The sequence below is a fragment of the Artibeus jamaicensis genome, unplaced genomic scaffold (genome assembly GCF_021234435.1).
Source record: "Artibeus jamaicensis isolate MK-2021 breed Jamaican fruit bat unplaced genomic scaffold, CSHL_Jam_final contig_60, whole genome shotgun sequence".
In the NCBI taxonomy this organism is placed as follows: Eukaryota; Metazoa; Chordata; class Mammalia; order Chiroptera; family Phyllostomidae; genus Artibeus; species Artibeus jamaicensis.
This window is the reverse complement of record NW_026521900.1, coordinates 10,328,042-10,339,541: the sequence shown is the minus strand read 5'-3', so window position 1 is coordinate 10,339,541 and position 11,500 is coordinate 10,328,042. Positions and strand designations below refer to the sequence as shown.

At 38.7% G+C, this 11,500-nt stretch overlaps 1 protein-coding gene across 2 annotated transcripts in view; it reads left to right on the top strand.

Moving 5' to 3' along the window:
* Window positions 1–6,219: 6,219 nt before the first annotated feature.
* Window positions 6,220–11,500, top strand: part of ZNF41 (zinc finger protein 41) — a 47,823-nt gene continuing 42,542 nt past the window's right edge. Inside the window, exon 1 of one of the 2 annotated variants that reach the window (XM_037160086.2) lies at window positions 6,220–6,383. The gene's annotated coding sequence lies outside the window, so the exon portion shown is untranslated. Of the gene's footprint in view, window positions 6,451–11,500 lie in introns of both variants that reach the window. The other variant, XM_053670641.1, reaches the window with a different exon arrangement.

The following is an 11,500-nucleotide window of genomic DNA, read 5'->3' as shown; positions in this document are numbered from 1 at the left end:
AAAAATGGCCACATAAGCTTAGTGGCTATTGTCTAGTACAGTTGAAATAATCACATCAAATATTGGATAAAAGACAATATCTATATCTGATATGACTGTACAATTAGAAAACCTGAGCGACTATACTAAGAAGCTACCAGATTTTGGACTTCTGGCCAAGATGGAGGTGTAAGTAGGCACACTGTGCCTTCTCACACAACCAAAAGAAGGACAACAATAATTTAAAAACAAAAGACAACCAGAACTGACAGAAAATCTAACTGTATGGAAGTCTGACAACCAAGGAGTTAAAGAGGAAACATCCATCCAGACTGGTAAAAGGCGTGGAGACAGGCACCTGGGCAGAGAGAAGTTGTGGCAAAGTGGCAGTGGAGGACTGGGGCCCGAAAGGTGGTGGCTGGTGGAGTGGGCAGTCCTACATTTACACACAGATAAACTGGGAGGAATACCTGGGGAATAAAACAGACTGAGCAACCCAGGGTCCCAGCAAGGGGGTAATAAAGCCTCAAACCACTGATTGAAAACACCTGTGGGGGTTGAGGTGGCAGAAGGAGAAACTCCCAGCATCCAGCCTCACAGGAGAGTTCATTGGAGAGACCCACAGGGTCCTAGAATGTACACAAACCCACCCGCCGAGGAATCATCACCAGAAGGGCTCACTTTGCTCATTGGTAGTGGGGTAAGTGAGTGAAATCCAGCAGAGAGCAGAGCACACGCCATTGTCCCCTCTCTACCTCTTCCCCACATAGAGTGTCACAAAGCAGTGATGTGTGTAGCCCGGCCCTGATGAACACCTAAGGCTCCACCCCTCATATGTAGCAGGTGCATCGAAGTAAAAAAAATAGCCCAAATGAAAGAACAGATCAAAACTCCAGAAAAAATATAACTACATGACGAACAGGTAGACAACCTATCAGATGCACAGTTCAAAACACTGGTAATCAGGATGCTCACAGAATTGGTTGAATTTGGTCGCAAATTAGATGAAAAAATGAAGGCATGCTAAGTGAAATAAAGGAAAATGTACAGGGAACCAATAGTGATGGGAAGGAAACTGGGACTCCAATCAACAGTGTGGACCAGAAGAAAGAAAGAAACATTCAACCAGAGCAGAATGAAGAAACAAGAATTCAAAAACATGAGCAGAGGCTTAGGAACCTCCAGGACATCTTTAAACATTCCAACATCTGAATCATAGGAGTGCCAGAAAGAGAAGAGGAAAAGCAACAAATTGAAAACTTATTTGAAAACATAATGAAGGAGAACTTCCCCAATCTGGCAAAGACAATACACTTCCAGGAAGTCCAGGAAGCTCAGAGAGTCCCAAAGAAGTTGGACCCAAGCAGAAACACACCAAGGCACATCATCATTACATTAGCCAAGATTAAAAGGAAGCAGAGAATCCTAGAAGCAGCAAGAGATAAGAGAATAGTCACCTACAAAGGAGTTCCCATCAGACTGTCAGCGGATTTCTCAAAAGAGACCTTACAGGCAAGAAGGGGCTGGAAAGAAGTATTCCAAGTCATGAAATCCAAAGACCTGCATCCAAGATTACTCTGTCGAGCCAAGCTATCATTTAGAATGGAAGGGCAGATAAAGTGCTTCTCAGATAAGGTCAAGTTCAAGGAGTTCATCCTCACCAAGCCCTTATTATATGAAATGTTAAAGGAATTTATCTAAGAAAAATAAAATAAAAATATGAACAATAAAATGACAGCAAACTTACAGTTATTAACAACCACACCTAAAACAAAAACAAAAGCAAACTAAGCAAACAACTAGAACAGGAACAGAACCACAGAAGTGGAGGTCATATGGAGGGTTATCAACAGGGGAGTGGGAGGGGAAGAGAGGGGGGAAGGTACAGAGAATAAGTAGCATAGATGGTAGGTATAAAATAGACAGGGGGGGTAAGAATGAATAGTATAGGAAATGTAGAAGCCAAAGAACTTATATGTATGGCCCATGGACATGAACTAAAGTGGGGGAATATGGGTGGGAGGGGGTGTGCAGGGCGGAGAGGAATAAAAGGGAGGAAATGGGACAACTGCAATAGCATAATCAATAAAAATATTTTTAAATAAATAAACTAATAAAAAACTAAAACAAAAAAGAAGTTACCAGACTTGGTAGGTAGTTTTGATAAGGAGCTAGGTATAAGGTATAATTATAAAAATGGGTACTTTTTTCCTATATTAGCAGAAAGCACATAGGATTAGCAAAAATGAATCTGAACAATGACAACAAAATTATTATAAATATCTAAAAATAAATTTTATAAGAGAAGATAATGCACTTATGATAAGACTATAAAATATCATTTCAGTATATAAGTCATGATCAAATATAGATGCAGGCTAATTAGTTACAAAGACTTATTAAGCATTGACTATTTCTAAGCTGTTAACATAATATTGAATAAAATTCAACTCAAAATCACAATACTTTTGTTCTGATAGGAGTTTTGGGAGAATGCTAGAGAATAGCATTCATTTTGAAAATTGATAAAACAATTTTAAACTCCAGCGCTCCTAGAAAAATAAACTTGCAAGAACAAAAATTCTTTGAAATCAGATTACAGACACACAATAGAGTTCAGATTAAATGAATTCACTCATGTCATATGAATAATAGAGACATTTATCGAGGAAGATACAACTGTACCTAAGACAATGATGCCTCAGTCCCCTTGAAAGTAGGCACCTTGCGACCTCACGCAGTTCTCCCAATTGCCATCAGCAGCCATGTCATATTTTCCTGAATCTTATCAAGGGTCTGAAATCTCTTCCCATTCAAAGGTGATTTTAGTTTCAAGAAAAGCCAGAAGTCCAGGGCCCCAAATCTGGGCTGTAGCGGGGCTGAGTCACTTGGGTGATTTGACATTTCACCAAAAACCTCTGCACAAGACATGATGCATGAGTGGGTGCCTTGTTGCAATGAAGCTGCCAATTTCCGTGATTGCCCATAGCTCTGGCCTTCAGATAATCTGGATAGATTCCATAGAAGAATATTCAAGCTTAACACAAATTTGATGCAGATGTGTTGCTTTACTGACTCAGTCATTTTGAATGTAATAGCCACACAGTACACATGGTCACACAACAGTGTCTACTGCCTCCCTCTGTTAGTACAGTGAAGTCATCATTATCCTTGCATGCTCATTCCAGTCTCCTTGGCTGCCAGGTTACATCAATGTTGCACAAACCATTCTCACTATAGTAACAATGGCTGGAGTTTTTCCACAGTCCTTGTATTTGTGACCTCATATTACAGATGTTATGTAATTGAGCAAATGCAGAGCAATGTGTTCCATAAAGGGTCTCAGCTGATAATGAATTTTACTTGAGTCCCATGACCTTGGTAAACAAGGCAGTTCAAAAAATCCCCTTACTTTTTTTGTGTTCCAGAAAATGGCTTACTGACAAGAACTCCACTTCTGTGTATGACTTAGATAGGAGTCACAGATGCCCCACCTTATTTACCTATAAAGATTAAGATACAGATCCTCCAAATTCCCATTCTTTATCTCGTAAACTCTGATAAATTGGAACAAATGCTTGTTAGCTAAACTTTAGTCAGGCTTCTGTCTTTACTACAGGCTCCTGAACTTTGGTCACCCCTTCCTGAGCAAGCACAAAAAATAATGTGGAAGGTGCCCCCTTCTCAGCTTTTTCCGAGAATCAGATCCACTGGTCATTTCCATGATTGTGCAGCTTCTCCAGACTCTGCTGACCTTGGCTTGCCTTGTCCTTAACCTCACTATATGAGAAAGGCAGGCCCTTTTTCTGTTTGGTTATGAGATGCGTGCAGATTTCTAAGATGGGAGCTTTCTTCCTATTGCAATAGTCTCTCTTTGTAATCAGTCTCTTCCTATCAATATGTGGATTTGTTTTTATTTGACACAGCAAAAACAAAGGTTGACTTTAACCTCATGCCACATACTAGACTAAATTCCAACTAAATTAAAGGTTCAAATAAAAAAATTAAAACAATAGAAAAGAAATAAATATTGCCTGGCTAGGTAGCTTATTTGATTTAGAGTATCATTGTAATACACCAAGGTTGTGAGTTCCATCCCTGGTTAGGGTACATACAAGAATCAAGCAATGAATACATAAATAAGTAGAACAATAAATCTGTTTCCCTCTCTCAAATCAATAAATAAAAATTTAAAAATTAATGTTAAGACTACCTTTTTAGGGTGAAAGGATTGAGAAATACAGACTGGTAGTAACAAAATAGTCATGGGGATATAAAATACAGCATAGGGAATATAGTCAATAATATTGTAATAACCACTAATGGTGTCAGGTGGTTGCTGAAAATATTGGGGGGGTACTTGGTAAAGTATATGATAATCTAACCACTATGCTGAGTACGTGAAACTAATACAAAATAATATTGAATGTAAACTGTAACTAAATTTTTTAAATTTTTAAAAATAATAAAGTGAGATACACACAAAAATACAATAAAATGTACTTAATAGATTACAGGTAAACTATGTGATATTTATTAAAGTAGATTTTTATTGTATCATTAAAAAATTACCTTTTTAGGGCTGCCTGAAATAGGGAAGGAGAATCATGCAAGACAGGAGATACAAAATCCAGAAAAGAAAGCTTAGAGTTTTCTGATGAGAGAATACATTTTTGTAATTGCAGATCAAAGGAAACATAAGATGCAAAGAACAAAGAGTTAGGGGAAACATGTTGCAATGCAACTAGCAAAGTGTTACTATCCCTGATGTACAAAGAGCTTCTGCAAAATGATAAGAAAAAAACAAATCACTCTGAAGAAAATTGGACAAAGGATTTGAAGAATGTCAGAAGAGAAAATTGAAATGGTCAACAAAGAGAAAAATATCCTGAGTTGCAGAAGTAGTTAGAAAAATGCAAATTAAAGCAGTTTGATACTACTAGCTCACTGGCCAAAATTAAAAGGAGCATGGACATCCAATGCTAGAGATTTGCCATAATGGATTCATATTTTTGCTGATGGGAGTTGGAAATGTTAGTCTTTTGGGGAAGTGCTTTGGCTGCATTTATCTATTCAAAAACAAAATACCGTTACCTGCATCTAATAATAAAACTTCACTTAGCTTAATATTCTTCAGTTCCATCCATGCTGTTGCAAATGGTAGGAGTTCTTTCTGCTGCACACTAGGGAATTGACTGTATGTGGGGGGGAGGGGTGGGCAGAGGAGGGCAAAGAGGGGGGAAATTGGGACAACTATAATAGGATGACAATTTTAAATGATTTAAAAAATGTCAAAATATAGGAAGTGCCAATTGACTGGTGCTGTGAAAACCTGACTTATCACCGACACAGTGGGGGTATTTCAGTAATGCATGGGGGAAGCAGGAGAAAATGATCAAGGAGATAAACATTTTAAATGACCCAACAAAGAAGCTTGGACCAATAAACACATAAGCTAAACACAACAACTGGAAAATACATTGTTTTTTCGATCAAGAGATGACAGTGTTGAAAACTGGTGTAGTACTTAAGCATTAAGGGAAGTTTTAACAAATTTCAAAGACTCAACATTATTCAGACATTATGACACTGCAGTGCAATTAGGATAGATGTCAGTAACATGGAATTAACTTTGTGTTTAGGGAAATGGAAAATGATGTGAGGAACTGTAAAATTTTCTGTACTCCCTTTTAATTCTTTGTTTGAGTCATTAATTCTGAGAACAGGATGTGGCCGGACTGAGGTGGCCCAATCATAAACTGCTCCTTTAGGCTGAATTTCAACAACTGTAGATCAAGGACCACCAAACTTGCAGCTGGCACTCGGTACTTTCTTTTCCTTCCCCTGTAAATAAAAACTCCTCTCCTATATAAAACTCTCCATGCTCTAGGGGCCACTGCATTGGGTTGTTGTCCCTGTCACTCCCGTCTGAATAAAGTACCTGTTTCCTTGCCCCGTGGGTCTCAAAGCATTTTTACAAGTTCGACAGTGGACTGCTAAATAATTCATGAGTCAAAAGGGGAAGAAAGTTACAAATGAGCACTTGAAATTGAACACTAATGAAAATATATCAAAACTTGAATCTTCAAAACTGTAGCCTTAATGTTTATATAAGGAAACCATAAAGGTTAATTAACGGATTTTTAAACATTAGATGATGTGCCCCACCACAGATGTCACAGACTCCCCCCATCCAAGTTACTCCACAGATTCTTGGTGTCAGACTCCTCATCACCCCTCAAGTCCCCGAGCCCAGAGCGGTTAAACTCTCGCTGCGGGCGACTTCCGCTTCCTGGCCTAAATCTGACACGTACTATTACCCCCGGTGGCAACGATCCTGGGTCGGTAACAGCTGAAGAATCGGGCGATGCCCTCAGCCCACGGGTGGACAGAGGCGCTGTCAGGTGAGCACGAAGCGGCGCCCCAGGCTCCGTGACCGCCAGCGGAACGGGACCCTTCAGTATCCCCGCAGTAAGACGGGGCTGGGGCTTAGGGAGGGGGCGGGCCAATATCTGGGCCGGCTGCTCAGAGTAATCTTTCCAGCTGAGTTGGGGGACGGTGGCTGGCTACGGGTGAAGCAGCTGCGAGCTCGGGGGATACACCTGAGTGCCAGCACCTGCGTTCTGAGAAGGGACAGCGCCAAACCTGAGCCTCGGCGGCTGCTGGGGGACAGTGCTGTGGGAGAAGTCTGGTTGGCACCGCCTGTGGTCTGGCCCCATCGGCTACCGGGAAGTACCACAGGGGGAGATCGGGGCGGGGACCGCCGCTCAGTGGCAGAAATGACTACTCTTCCAAGATGGCGACTCCCGGAGAGATACTCCCAAGGGGACAGCCATGTTAGTTGCCTGACAAAGTCACTCAAGAAAAATTGAGAGCCCACCTCTCCTTGGACACACATGCACACGCACGTGTGTGTGAGCATGTGCAAGATAAAAGAGTCCCTCAAATGCACTTTCAACACTTACGGCTCCTGGCCTAAGTTTAACAGGGACAATTTAGTGCCACTAAAGTATTCATATAATTATCAGGGTGTTATAACATGAATTTGATACTCTGTAGGGTGAATGATGGGGCTTCTTTGGGGTCACTTAGAAGGTGCGCAGAGTAAGTGGCAGGGGTTTATGCGTGAGTGATGGGGACAGTGGGGAAAAATGTGGATAGTCTGTGGAATGAGTGATGGGGAGACGAGTGAGTCATGGAGGAGGTACGAAGGGGGTAAATGGTGCAGAGTTTGAGGTGGGAGTGAGGGGAGAACTGTGGAGTTAGTATTCGGTAGTCTGGGATCAATGACTTGGGGATATGTGTGGTGACCAATCAGGGTCCTCTAAGGTCACTGATGGGGATCCCTAGAGGTTATTGATGGGGTCTGTGAGGTAAATAATTTGATCTGTGGGATAAGTGATGGAGCTCTATGTGGTGAGTGATAAGGGGTTAGTGGAGTAAGGAATGAGCACTGTGGTGTGAGTAATAGGGTCTCTAGGGTATGGTGAGTAGTCTGTGGGATTAGTGGTGGAGGTCTGTAGGGTAAATAATGGAGGATACTCTGCAATGAGTCATAGGGTGTTAGTGGGATAAGCCATAGAGGTCTGTTAAGATGAATGATGGGAGTTCAGTACGGTGAGTAAGGAAGGTCTTTGGAAGGAATAATGGGTAGTCTGTGGTGTCAGTGGTAGAGAGGTGTGATTATTGGACACTCAATTAGCAATGAGGACTGTGAGGTGTGTGATGTGGTTTATTCAGTGGGTAGTTAAGATATCTCTGGTGCGGGTGATGGGGTTCCATGGGCTGAATCATGCATTTATTTGGAACAAGTGATGGAGGGGCCTATGGAATAAGATATGCTGTTTCACGGGGTCAGTGATAGTGAGTCTCAGATGGGATCGTTTCAAAAACCCACTTTTGACTTTGTTGGTCCTCCTGTATCTTTGTTCCCTGTATCATTAATTTCATTATCTCTTATCTGTTTTTAATTCCTATTTCAAAATTCCTAATTGTATGCTTATCTCATTAATACTCATTTTCTTTTATAACATAAGCATTAGGTGTATGAGTTTTTGAGAACATTGTAGCTCCATGTCCCAAGTTTTGATATGAAACATTTTCACTATGCTTCACTTCTCCTGTTTTCTAATTTCTGTTGTGGTTTTCTCTCTGACCCCCTTAGTTATTTACATATGAGATTTTGGTTTTCCAAAAAGTTGACAATTTTGTTATTGATTTCTTAATTACAGTCAGAGGCTGTCATCTGAGTGGTTATTAGGTGCAGGAATGAATGTTTTCAATCAATACATACCACCACATTATTTTCAAAAACTTGTAAAATTAGAACTCCCACCAGCAATATAGGAAACAGCTCTATCCAACATCCTTTCCCACACTGTTAGTGCTTTTTAAATCTTCCCCATTCTGAGAGCCAAACACAAGAATATCTAGCTTATTTTCATGTGCACTTTCCTGACAACTAGTTCTTGAACATCTTTTTCTCTTCATTGACCACCGTAATGTATTTAAAAATTTTTTAGTGTCCTTTGCTCTTTATTTCTTTGGGTGGCTTGTCTTTCTTACTAATTTGTGAATATCAACCTTGTCATTTCTTGTAATTATATTTCCTTTGTCTCTTTATATGTTGACTTTTAAAAGGTGTCTTCACATATAATTAGAAAGAATAATCATCTGATTAGATATATATCTTTATCCTTTACAGTTCCTGAGTGTCTTCTCTTGCCTACACTTCAAGTTTAAACAAGTATATGCCTTAAATTTAATGTTTTATGGTTTTTATTTTTTAAGTTAAATTTTAGTGCAACTGGAAGTTATTCTGGTGTGCTGTGAGATGGGACCAACATTTGTATTTTCCATTTGGATGGAAAATTGCCAGCACTAATCATTTAATGAATACCATTTTCTAACTCAATTGGATGCCATTTTTATGACATAAATTCCTAAATGTTATCATTCTATTTCTGAACTCTGTTTCTGCTTCTGGTATATTTGTCTAACTCCCTATAAAATTGTATTGATTTTAGAAATATTTTTAAATTTAATTTATTTTAATTGTTATTCAGGTACAGTTTTCTGTCTTTTACTCCCAACCCAGCCCACCCCCCAGTGCTCCCCACCTCCCTCCCATTTCCACCCCCCTTAGTTCTTGTCCATGTGTCCTTTATACTAGTTCTTCTAAACCCTTCCCTTTTCCCCTGAAATTCCTTCCCCTCTCCCCTCTGGTCACTGTCAGCCTGTTCTCTATTTCAATGTCTTTGGTTATATTTTGCTTGCTTGCTTTTGGTTTGTGGTTTAGATTCCTGTTAAAGGTGAGATAGTATGGTACTTGTCTTTCACTGCCTGGCTTATTTCACTCAGCATAATGCTTTCCAGTTCCATCCATGCTGTTGCAAAGGGTAGGAGCTCCTTCTTTCTTTCTGCTGCATAGAAATCCATTGTGTAAATATACCATAGTTTTTTGACCCATTCATTTACTGATGGGCATCTAAGTTGCTTCCAACATTTGGCTATTGTAAATTGTGCTGCTATGAACATTGGGGTGCATAGGTTCTTTTGGATTGGTGTTTCAGGGTTCTTAGGATATAATCCTAGCAGTGGAATTGCTGGGTCAAAAGGCAGATCCATTTTTAGTTTTCTGAGAAAATTTCATACTGTTTTCCATAGTGGTTGTATGAGTCTGCAATCCCACCAATAGTGAACTAGGGTCCCCATTTCTCCACAACCTCTCCAACACTTTAAAAATATTTTTAATATTGAATAGTGATAGTCTCACTGTTCTGCTTTTGGTTGTTTTCTTTAATATTCTTTAGCATTTATTCTGGCTTGAATATTAAAGCCACTTTATTTTGAATCAAAAACAACCATTAAAACTATAATATTTATAGTTTTCTTTTTATAGAGTCAGCACCTTTAAAAATATTCTTAGATATTTTTCATTTGTTTTGTCCTCATGGTGAATAACATATTTTTTATTTCTATAGAAAATATCCATTTTTGTAATTTCATTTTCTTTTGCTTTTTATTTTTTATGTACTCCAATCATCAAACTCTCATGTGAATTCCAGTTGCTTTTTATAGTCTCTTAGTTTTCCTAGATATACTAATCATATTACATCAAATTAACAATGATACTCTCTTTTGCTTTCAAATATTTATTCTGATTACCTCATCTTCTCTTATTGAATTAGCTGAAGTCTTCAGAACACTGTTGAGTGATACTTGATAGAGGGAGTAAATCCCTATCTTGTTGCTAATTTGAAAGTGAAATGTGTTTATTCATTCATTAGTTAATTCATTCAACAAACATTTGTTGACTACCTTCTCTTGCCAGATACTAGGTTTGAAATCCTAACTAACTACCTGTTTTTTTTCTAAGAGCTTTGCTGATATAATTCACCTACCATAAACTTCATCCATTTAAAGCTTATGGATGGTTTTAAAGTAGTGGTTTTCAGTATATTTATAGAGTTGTATAGGCACTGCCACAATGTAATTTTAGAATATTTCACCCCTCCAAAAAGAAACATTGTACTCATTCCTCATTCTCACCCCTTACCCACACCTGCAGGTGAAATTTACTTTCTGTATCTATAGATTTGTCTGTTGTAGACTTTTCATATAAATGGAATCCTAAAATATGTGGTGTTTTGTAATTTTCTCCTTTCACTAAGCATAATGTTGACTCATCTATGCTATAGTATATTATCAGTACTTCATTCCTTCTTTTTTACTGAATAATATTACTTTTCAAGGTTATATCATATTTTGTTTGTCATTTCACCAGTTGAATATTCAAGTTGTTTTCACTTTTTTTGGCTACTATGAATGATGATGCTGTGAACATTTGTGTACAAGTTTTTGTATGGTGTGTGTTCTCATTTCTATTGGGAGTGGAATAGCTATATTATATATCTCTGATGCTTAACATTTTGAAGAACTGCCAAACTGGCTTTCACAATGGTTACACCTTTTTACATCCCACCAGCAATGTATGAAGGTTCCAATTTGTCTCATCCTCATCAACACTTGTTATTGTCTGTCTTTTCGATTCTAGCCATCCCAGTGTGTGTGAAGTGGTATTTCATTGTGGTCTTGATTTTTATTTCCCTAATGACTACTGATGTTAAGCATCTTTTCATATCTTCAATTACTGAATGTTTATGCTCCCCTATTCATATGTTGAAATCCTGGGGTGGGATGCTGGGTGAAAAAGATGAAGGGGTTAATCAAAAAACAAAAAAGAAAAAAATCACAAACTGAATACTGTATTGTGATTACTAGAAGGAAAGTGAGATGGGGAGAGAGGCAGGAGAGGGTAAAGGGGGGATGAAATGTTAAAGAACTATACACCTGAAACCTATGTAATTTTATTAATCAATGTCACCCCCACACATTAAATTTAAAAAGAACGAAATCATAATCCCCAATGTGATGGTATTAAGCAGTGAGGTCTTTAGGAAGTGATTAGGTCGTGAGTGTAGAGCCCTCATGAATGGGATTAGTGCCCTTATAAAACAGA